The 10,086-nt window shown below is 33.6% G+C and overlaps 1 pseudogene; it reads left to right on the top strand.

Moving 5' to 3' along the window:
* Positions 1-3,819: 3,819 nt before the first annotated feature.
* The window catches only part of LOC111372510, a 6,859-nt pseudogene continuing 592 nt past the window's right edge, over positions 3,820-10,086 (top strand).

Genomic DNA, 10,086 nt, shown 5'->3' with positions numbered 1-10,086 from the left:
TCTTTCAGAATCCCAATTTCTATGTGGCGCACTAAGGAGTTGTCGATTACGACGCCTAACGGTATTATATATTACAATTGTTTGCATGACCATCATCCAAAATAGTCCTAATTGTTGTCTTTGGCGACGACATTGGTTCATTGTGGTAGGCATGGTACTTAGAGCAACATCCAAAAATTGTTAATATGATTTAAATTATCGTTGACTATGAACCAAAAACAAAAACGTATATGGTCAACGCGAAAAATAAAAGTACGAATGAGCTAACCCACATATAGTTATCCTCTCAAATGGCTCTTCAACAATAATGTCAAGGTGCATACATTCAATGCAATTATTGACAGTACAAATTAATATTGTAGATGTTCCTAAAATGGTAGGTATATTTACATTAATATTGTAGTATAAGTTTATAATTATATATTTTTCTTGCAATTATTGGTTGATTTTAATTTTCAACGTATCTCCTACAAGGATGGCCCACAATGCAATTATTGGTAGTATATATTCAATAGTAATGTCAAGGTGTATACATTCAATGCAATTATTGGTAGTACAAATTAATATTGTAGATATTTCTAAAATGGTAGGTATATGTACATTAATATTGTAGTATAAATTTATAATTGTATATTTTTCTTGCAATTATTGATTGATTTTAATTTTCAACATAATTCCTACAAGGACAGGCCACAACTGAATAACAATTTTACGAAACAATGGTGAAAAACAAAGGTAAAATAATTCTTCCAAACGGGCTCTCACATTTTTTTGCAAGTCTAAGCATGCATAATTACACTTCAAAGACTGTGTACATTATTTTGGACTAAAATACTTGGTTTGAAATGATGCAATTTATATAACCCTAAAAGGCAAAAAAAATACAATTGTTGAAGTAGACAATGATATTTCAATACTCAAATTGACATACACAAACATATATGAAAAGTAGGCTAGTCAAGAGAATTCATCCTAACATACACAAAATCGATCTAGATTAAGTAGAAGGGGCAACAATAATTGCTTAATCTATATTTTAAATTCAACACTAAACAAAAGCAGAGCCATTTTTAATGGTAAACATACATGAATTTTCTTGAATTAAATTTCAATCTGAGTTAACTTGTAGTCAATGGACCTATAAGTAAAGTATAAGAATATTGTAGAGTCAATGAGATGCATTAAAGGATATGACCCAGAAGTACGGTTAGACACTTGAAAATATACAAAAGAACTATCCAATACTTACAAATTCAACAGGCTGCCAAAAAGATATTCTACCTAAGTAGTGAAATGCACGTACTCAAGTCACATAATAAGTTTCTTGTAGGTGGAATGCAAATTCAATATTAGCCACAATAACCGTTGTTAGCAATTGGTTTTCAAAAGTAAGCTAAACAATATCAAGTTGAACCAAATAAAAACAATATACAGCATATGTTAAAAATTGAAGTCTCACAACAAAGAACCAAATACCTAATGTCCAGCTAAGTGAAAAGTTTACTAACAAAATAGTAACCTCTCCCTCCACTACTTTGTGCGTCAAGCTCTGGCTTTATTACAGCTAATGCACTAGTTGCATCATCTTCTTTGTCAAAAACTTGCAGCAGTCTGCAAATTTCTGACCAAAACAAGCTCAGACTTCATATATAATCATCCATCAAATTGAAGCTTAGAATCCCTAATTCTTTTCATGGGCACCTATATGCTTGTCCACACGAAATTGTAAATGTGAGAATCGAATTCCTAAACCCAAAAAAGTAAAAGGATAAAGACACAACGAGCAAAAAATGAAATTCCAAAAAGTTACACAATGAAAGGTTTGATAGCCAATTTAAAATAAAATTAACAAGATAAGTGTATAATAGGTTCTTCAATACATTGTTATTCCAAAAAGCAGGACTAAAACACCCAAAATCTAACATAGAAGCGAATTACAAATCCTAATTTAGAAGCTAATCATAATGGTTCACAAGAATCTACGAACTGAAAAAGAAAATATGAAATAGGAAGGAAAGAGAAAGCATTTACCCAACCCTTCAACTCCCAAAGGAAAAGAAGGTATACACTAATTGCAAATATTATGTTTATGCAATACGTACCTAATTCGAGATTTCGGAGGGGAAAATAGAGACAGAGAGACGAGATCAAAATCAAACAGCGTGTACCGTTGGTATAGATTATGGGGAATTTTTTGGGTCAACATCGTCGGTATTTCAACAGTGGGGCGGTTTTGCGTGAGATATGGGATGGGAGAGTAGTGTGAGAAGAAAGAGAACAGAAAGGGTTTGGCATATTTAACTGGGTTTCTTTCAGTTTCAATTGCCTAGAAAATGAAAAACCAGCTCAACTATGGGAATTGAAATTCCTCATTTTTGTGGGATAGAGGGTCACATGAGTGAAAGTGAGAAAACCTGAATGCCAGGAAAAGAATACCTATCAAACAGGCAAAAACTTGGAAAATGATAGGAAATTTTCCATTTTCCATGGAAAATATAGAGTATCAAACAGGGCCTAAGATCATTTGACAATAGTGATATTTGCATACTTGCAGAAAAGTTCTATCCTCAAAAATTTCAAAACAAGATATTATTACTTTGGGATACGAGTTACCACATTATGAGCTAGATATGAAGTGTGGGGCCTCGATTTCAAGTATCTACATTAGCTGAGTTATGCCGACAATTAACTGAGAGCGGAAGGTTAGAGAATTACATTATGGTGACTAGATTGATTCATCTTGTATTGAATTAATTGTCTCTTTAGCGAGTACTGAAGGAACATTTTCAACATATGAAGACGGTACTTCAAAAAGAATAAAGGATGACTTTTTTGCTAATTGTATGATACTTTTTATCAATCGAGAACTTGATGAGAATATAGATTTAGATTCTATTATAAATGAATATTATGTTTCAAATCCTCATCGGGAATAACTTAAAAAAATAATGTCCTTTAATAACTTTTTTATTCTTAAGTTTTAGTCTTTCCTATTAAAGTCCTAAATCTAGCTTCGAATCAAACTATAAAGCAAAAAAGTTAATCTTATATTACACCCTAGATCTAGTAGGACTTAAACATGTATGGTAGCAAAGGCCACGTGACATTTTGATAGTAAGACGCGTGGCAAGACAGCATGATGCAACCTTCATCAATGAAGGTCGACACATCTACCTTTCTTATCATCATTATTGTTATCCCTTCGATCTTCACGTGGCATTGCCAAGGAGAATATATGATTGTCAAAGACATTTGGTGGAGCATGCATTCAAGCTAGCATTTGTGTGTCTAAATAAGGGAATCAACAGACAATCCTTAGGTTTCAAGGAGAATATTCTATGATCTATACGTAAAAGGAAACCCGATTATACAAGTAAACCTAACAAAATAGTGGTGCATACAAACCAATGAGAGCGTGACTTGTGGACTAGGATGGGCCACGCCTGATATATTACTTCACACGTATCATTTTCTTATAAATATAACATATTGATAAAGGTAAAAGTTAAGCTTTGATTTTACTCTCCAAACTTTTGACCAAATTTATGATCGCTTGTCTTTTTCTACACCTAATTTCCAATGACTTGACGTGATCATCGGAGTACCGATTGTAATTGGCTCCTTTCCTCTTCTAGTCCTCAATCTTCCTCCTGCACCACTACAATCATGTTATCTCACCAGGAAGTTCAATCCTATCACTCCGTCAACACCGCTAAGCCCTCAATCCTCTACTTATTTGCCATAGTTGCTGCTGAAGACAACATCTTCAAATCTCACCACCACCTCTGTACTATAAAGTCCAAATCCTAACTCTTCCAATCCTACATCGTCTGGTCCCCAATTAAGCCCTAACCCCAAAAACTATCACACAAATGCCTCGTCTCTATTATCACCGCCAACAAAACCATGACCTTTCCCTTCAAATATTCCACCATGCCGATAAATATCATCCCAATTTTACGACACTTACCATTCTATCATACACAATCTTACTCGGGCTGATGCTTTTGAACCCATAAATGTCCTTTTGAATGATCTCCTTCATTCCAATATCAAGTGCGGGGGGAACCTATTATCACAAATCAAAAACTATGGAATTGCTAATAAATTGAAAGAAGCCCTTAAGTCTTTCTTTTATATCAAGGATTTTGATGCATTGAGATCAATTCGATACTTTAACACCCTTTTAAACTCGTTGGTTCAGAACAAGAAGTATGATTCTGTTTACATGTTTAAAAATTTCCAGAAAAGTGCCTATTGTGTTTACCTATAACATATTATTGAAGGCATTGTGTAAGAAAGATGACATTGAGGGTGCTGTTAAGCTTATAGATGAAATATCAGCAGAACCGGTTCTGTGTTTATTGGGCTCTGAGGCGAACGATGAAAATTAAGCCCCCCAGCGACAAAATTCAAAGGTGTATTATGCGACTCATTGCTAACTTAAAAAACTAACATTAAAACAACAACGAAATATATCATAGAAACGATTTATATTATAAACCATCAAACCAAAAATTTCAAACATTTAGTTAAATACCATTCGTTTTGCTGTTTTAGAGGCAAAAAATCAATCAAATCTGAATAACTTAGTTGCTCAACCATTTCTTTTTCTATTGATAACATAGCCAACCCGTTTAATCTTTCCTGTGACATAATTGATCGGAGATAGGTCTTGATCAACTTCAATTTCGAGAAACTTTTTTTCGTAAATGCAATTATAACTGGTACGGTTAACAAAATTTTGTAAGCAATATAAGCATTTGGGAAACAAACATCCAATGTCTATAAATAGTGTAGCACTTCAATTGCTCTTGTTGCTTTATTTGGTAAATAAATCTTCAAGACTTGTAATTCCGAATATAAATTATCTCCACTGATGTTCGAAAGCCCGTCATGTTCAAGATATTTCTCAAGATTCATACAAAGAGTTCAACAATCTTGATAAAGTTGCACTCCTTAACCTCTTCAAATTAAACAAAAATTCAAATATATCATCATATTGTTTGAATTGTTCAAATTGAGTCGTTAGAGAAGACAGAGTTTGATCAATTATAAAATAAAAGTACTCAACTCTAAATGATTCTTCTACTGATTGCTTTACCTCATTACTACAGTTTTCATCAAATTGTTTTTTTCTTCGAATTATGCATTTTTTTGTAAAATACAGCTTCAATTCTCATTTCGTTTGCCTTTTTTGTCGCTTCATCCATGACAATGGGAAATCCAATTTCTCTATAATATTCAAGAAATGAAACAAGTCATTGCAATAGGTCAATATCCATGGATTCGATTTGAAATAATTTACTCACAATATAAACCTGTACCAAATTACTATACCAAGCAAGAACTCAAAATTTCGAAGTTCATGTGTTGCCAACGACTCGCCTTCACTCTTTACTTTAGGATCTTCGTTAGTTTCTGCCAAATCAAGTAATGCTTCTCTTATCTGTGCAGTTTGCTACATTATAGGCTTCACACTCTCAACATGGCTTTCCCAACGTGTTTGTGACAACGGCTTCATTGTCAACCCTTTTACATTATCTTTAAAAATTTGCCATCGCTTGGTAGAAGATGAAAATAAAGTGTAGATGCGTTGTATCACTCCAAAGAATGATACATCTTTGGAACAATAATTCACCATATCACATAACGCTAGATTTAGACTATGAGCGCCACATGGAGTATAGAATGCTCGGGGATTTATTTCATGTACTCTTCTTTGCACACTTTTGTGCTTCTCAGTCATGTTAGATCCGTTATCATACCCTTACCCTCTAATATCATCAATATCCAGATTGAGTTTGGTCAAAGCCTTTTGAAGCTCGGTTGTAAATCCAAGTCCCGTTGTGTCATCTACCTTCAAAAATTCAAGTCAATGTTCTTCAACTGTATGTAAGTTTTCTGAATCATCTACAAATTGTACTATTAACGACATCTGTTCCTCTTGACTTGCATCTGGAGTACAATCAAGTATAACTGCGAAATATTTTGCATGTTTAACTTTCTTAACAATTGCACTTCTTACCTCATTAGCCAACAACTGTATAACCTCATTTTGGATTTTTTTGCCAAGATACGTGTATTGAATCTCTTTTGCATTAGCCCACCGAAGGTGCTCTTTCATTATTGGATCAAATTTACTAACCATTTCCACCATTTGTAAAAACAGATCATTGTTCTCAACATTTAGCCTCTCATCATCTCCTCAAAATGGCAAGATAGTTTTGGCGAGTCTTTTTACAATAGCGATTATCCTTGTTAATACATGCCTCCAATGTTCTCTTTCCACATCGATCAACAATTCAACGCTTTTATCAATTGTAGTTTTGGTTCGAAGCCTATTTTCCAATTCAATCAAGCTAGTTATGCAACATAAATGCTCTTCATTTTCTTCATGACTTTTAATAGACCGATGCAAATTATGCCAATCTTTGAATCCATCGTTACCAAGTTGGCCAACTCTAGTAACATTTTTGGGTGTTTTAAACAACTTGCAACAAAAGCAAAAGATCATGTCCATTGATATTGAATATACTAGCCATCTTCTATCAATTGTTTGCCCATTTCGTAGCAATCGCTTATATTGTGAAGAATCAAAATGCCTATTTGTACAATCTTTCGGAAACGAGATATCATCAACTCTTTTTGGACCCTTTCAACTAAGTAATCCCTTGTTCTCTGATCAATGATTTTCCAATTCCCGGGATCATCCAAATTTAAAGAAAAGCAACCCTCTTCTTCCTTATCATCTACTTTATCAACACATGTAGATTTCATCACCTCTTCTTCCTTATCATCCACTACGTTAACGTTGACAGGTTGACTCACTTCTTCATCCTTATCATCTACTTCATTAACACATACAAGTTGAATCTCTACTTCATCCTCATTCAACGTATTCACATTGTTGCTTTTAAAGTACTTGCCAATATCTCCTGCTTGACTTTGAATTAATAAAATTTCATTTTGTTTCCTTTTTCTCTTTTGAGCGCTAGACTCATATTTAGGAGGCATGGTGTATGAGTCTATATCTGATGCCCAAAAAACAATTACAAAATATCTCAAATCATCACACGGTTAGAGTTTTCAATATAGTTATTATGTGCGCCTGTGTAATTGTTGATCCTCTAATAATCAGTCATATAAGCCGACCAGGCCCCAATTATATAAGCCGACAAGGTTTCAAACATTTTCAATTTCTTCAATAACAAGTTAAAGCAAGCCATTGCTTACCTGGCAAATAGAATTTCGACGAAAACTGCGGAGTTGCACCTTCAAGAATTCCACTGTCACAAGACTCATAACTCCCGACCCTAAAACAAAAATTTCACATCAAACGCTATTACAAATATTAACATGATCATCAAATTACACGCTAATACAAATATGAACATGATAGGAATATTGATCTCCATATTCAAATAAATATTATCGAATTATGGAATTGATTTTAAGATGAAAAAATATTTCTCACCACAATCCATGAATCAAACATTTCAATTTTTTAGGGAGAAGTTGAATAAGGTAATAATCAACTGTGTGATAACTTCCAAATATCTTAGATTTAGGTCACTTTTAATATTTCTCAACTATAGTAGAGCAATGTGAAGTTGTTTCCTTCACTTTTTTTGTACAATTTAAATAGCTTACTTTGTTATTTGTTTAGGATCCAACATTGCTCGAATTGCCTAGATTGAGCCTCTATGAAAAAAAAAACAAATCTTAAGAGGTGAAGAGCTAGCTGAGGTAAACTTTTTGCATAACTAATTTACATTTTTGTGTTCCACTAATCAAATTAGTTTATTCTAATAGATGATTTTTGGAAGTGTCAAGTCTCTTAAGAGCTATGGAGGTATGCCTAGAAGTTTGTACAAATTAGTAACAAAATAAAAATGCCATACTGCAGCTAATAAACAAGGTATAAAGAGAGCCAGGCCTGACTTTTGCTGATAGCATATTAATCTTAAGGAGAATAAAATAGTGGAGGTTTTTAATATAAAATGATAATCTTCAGAGTGCTACGTCAAAATAGAATTAGAGGTCCAAACGTAAAAGCCAATTGTAGGGAAAAAGATAAAAGGAAACTTCTTTAAAATAAAGTGAGGGCATATACAATCTCAACAACTACTGGGCTATATACTACAATATATACAGGGAAAAAAGACCTTGCACTTGAAATCCATCATTTATAATCATTGGTTGAGAAATTGTAACTTTTATCCTACAAATAGAGAAGAAAGAGGGTTTAACTCAGTTGTGTTCCATGATAGTACAACACATCTCCAGGCAACATATGCATTCTAAGTTTGAACAGATATCAAAACACCCAAAGGTAGAGTTATATGCAAAAGTTGAATAGAAATTAATCATTAAAGGAAACAAATGAAAAATAGTGGGTTAGAGAGAGGCAGGCTTTTGGACAAAGATCACTTCCAGTGTAGCCATTGGTGCACATGGATTTTATTTTTATTGTACATATTTTTTTCAAGTACCTGTGCCTTTTTATATTTTTGCACTACTTTCATATTAAGTACTACTGCTTTTAGAAAATTTCCCATATTATGCCATCTAACAATATACATTTACTTATGAATTTAGCATGCTATGTGATATTAAATACCATCAAGTCACAAACATACTTTTTTACTCAAGTTTTTTTAATAGAATTCTCAAGCAAGGACCTAAGAACTTTTCTATGTGCTTTTGGACTAATTTTGGAAAATCGGGTCTAACCACATATTTTGGTAATTTGCATCGACGCATAATTGGCTTGAAAAGAGTTAAGCGAAATCATAAATTCCAACATCTTTTAAAATCAAACTTTTCCACTTTTTAAATATTATTTATGTATTTTAAATCAAAATCGAGTTTTCGCCTTTTTATAGTTTTTAAAATCGAACTTTTAAATGTGTGTATCTTTTTCGTTAATTTGAAACAAATACACTCGTAATTGAAAACAACACTCTTTGAGGGATCGACTGGGACTTAAAAGGTCCATTATACTACTTGATCGCGACCTGTGCACTTGCGGCGTGCCATTTAATACCGATCACACATGGATTTTATTTTTATTGTACATATTTTTTTTTCAAGTACCTGTGCCTTTTTATATTTTTGCACTACTTTCATATTAAGTACTACTTTTAGAAAATTTCCCATATTATGCCATCTAACAATATACATTTACTTATGAATTTAGCATGCTATGTGATATTAAATACCATCAAGTCACAAACATACTTTTTTACTCAAGTTTTTTTAATAGAATTCTCAAGCAAGGACCTAAGAACTTTTCTATGTGCTTTTGCATAAATAGAAAATAAAGCAAGAATATACATCCTCTATATATCCAACTGGATGGAGATATCAGATACGCATAAAATTATGCTGTCACACAGAAAAGAAAGGAAAAGGGTCAAACACTGAAACACAATATGATAATTTTCGTCCCTTAAACAATATGTCAATCATTTCGTAATGAATGTTCCAGTAAAGTCACCAAAACAAAAGAAATTTGAAAGAACAAAAAGAAAGAGATGTCGATTGTCGAGTCGAACCAGAAATTTGAAATTCTTACCGAACCAAAAGCCAATATAACCCGAGCCCTATAATGGGTTGCTCTATAAATCAAGAAGGAGATGTCAAGATATCAATATATATGTATACATTTGTATTATGAGAGAGTCAGAGAGAGAGATACCTATGGTTGAACCTGGAAGCGGAAGAAGGAGATGTCGAGTCTAGTCGTCGAGCGAGAGAGACTCAGAGATGGCACATTGGCACTTCAGATGGAGAGGGCTCACTGGCTCAGACGGGAAGCATTCAGTTTGCCGATTGGATTTGGGGGAAAATGGATTTCAATTTGGGCATTGGGGGAAATTGGCGGGGTGTAGGCTGCAATTACTCATTAAAAAAATAATAATAAAAAAATTGTGCCAACAAAATGAGGCCCCCTTGGATTTTGGACCTGAAGCGCAGGCCTCATCCGCCTGGCCTCAGGACCGGGCCCGAATACCAGCAATGGGAATAGTTCCCCATGTTGTCAATTGTATGACTATTTTAGTTGGTTATGTGACACGAGGT

The sequence above is a fragment of the Olea europaea genome, unplaced genomic scaffold (genome assembly GCF_002742605.1).
Source record: "Olea europaea var. sylvestris unplaced genomic scaffold, O_europaea_v1 scaffold1005, whole genome shotgun sequence".
NCBI lineage: Eukaryota > Viridiplantae > Streptophyta > Magnoliopsida > Lamiales > Oleaceae > Olea > Olea europaea.
Note: the sequence above shows the minus strand (reverse complement) of the source record. Positions and strands in the feature narration are given on the sequence as shown.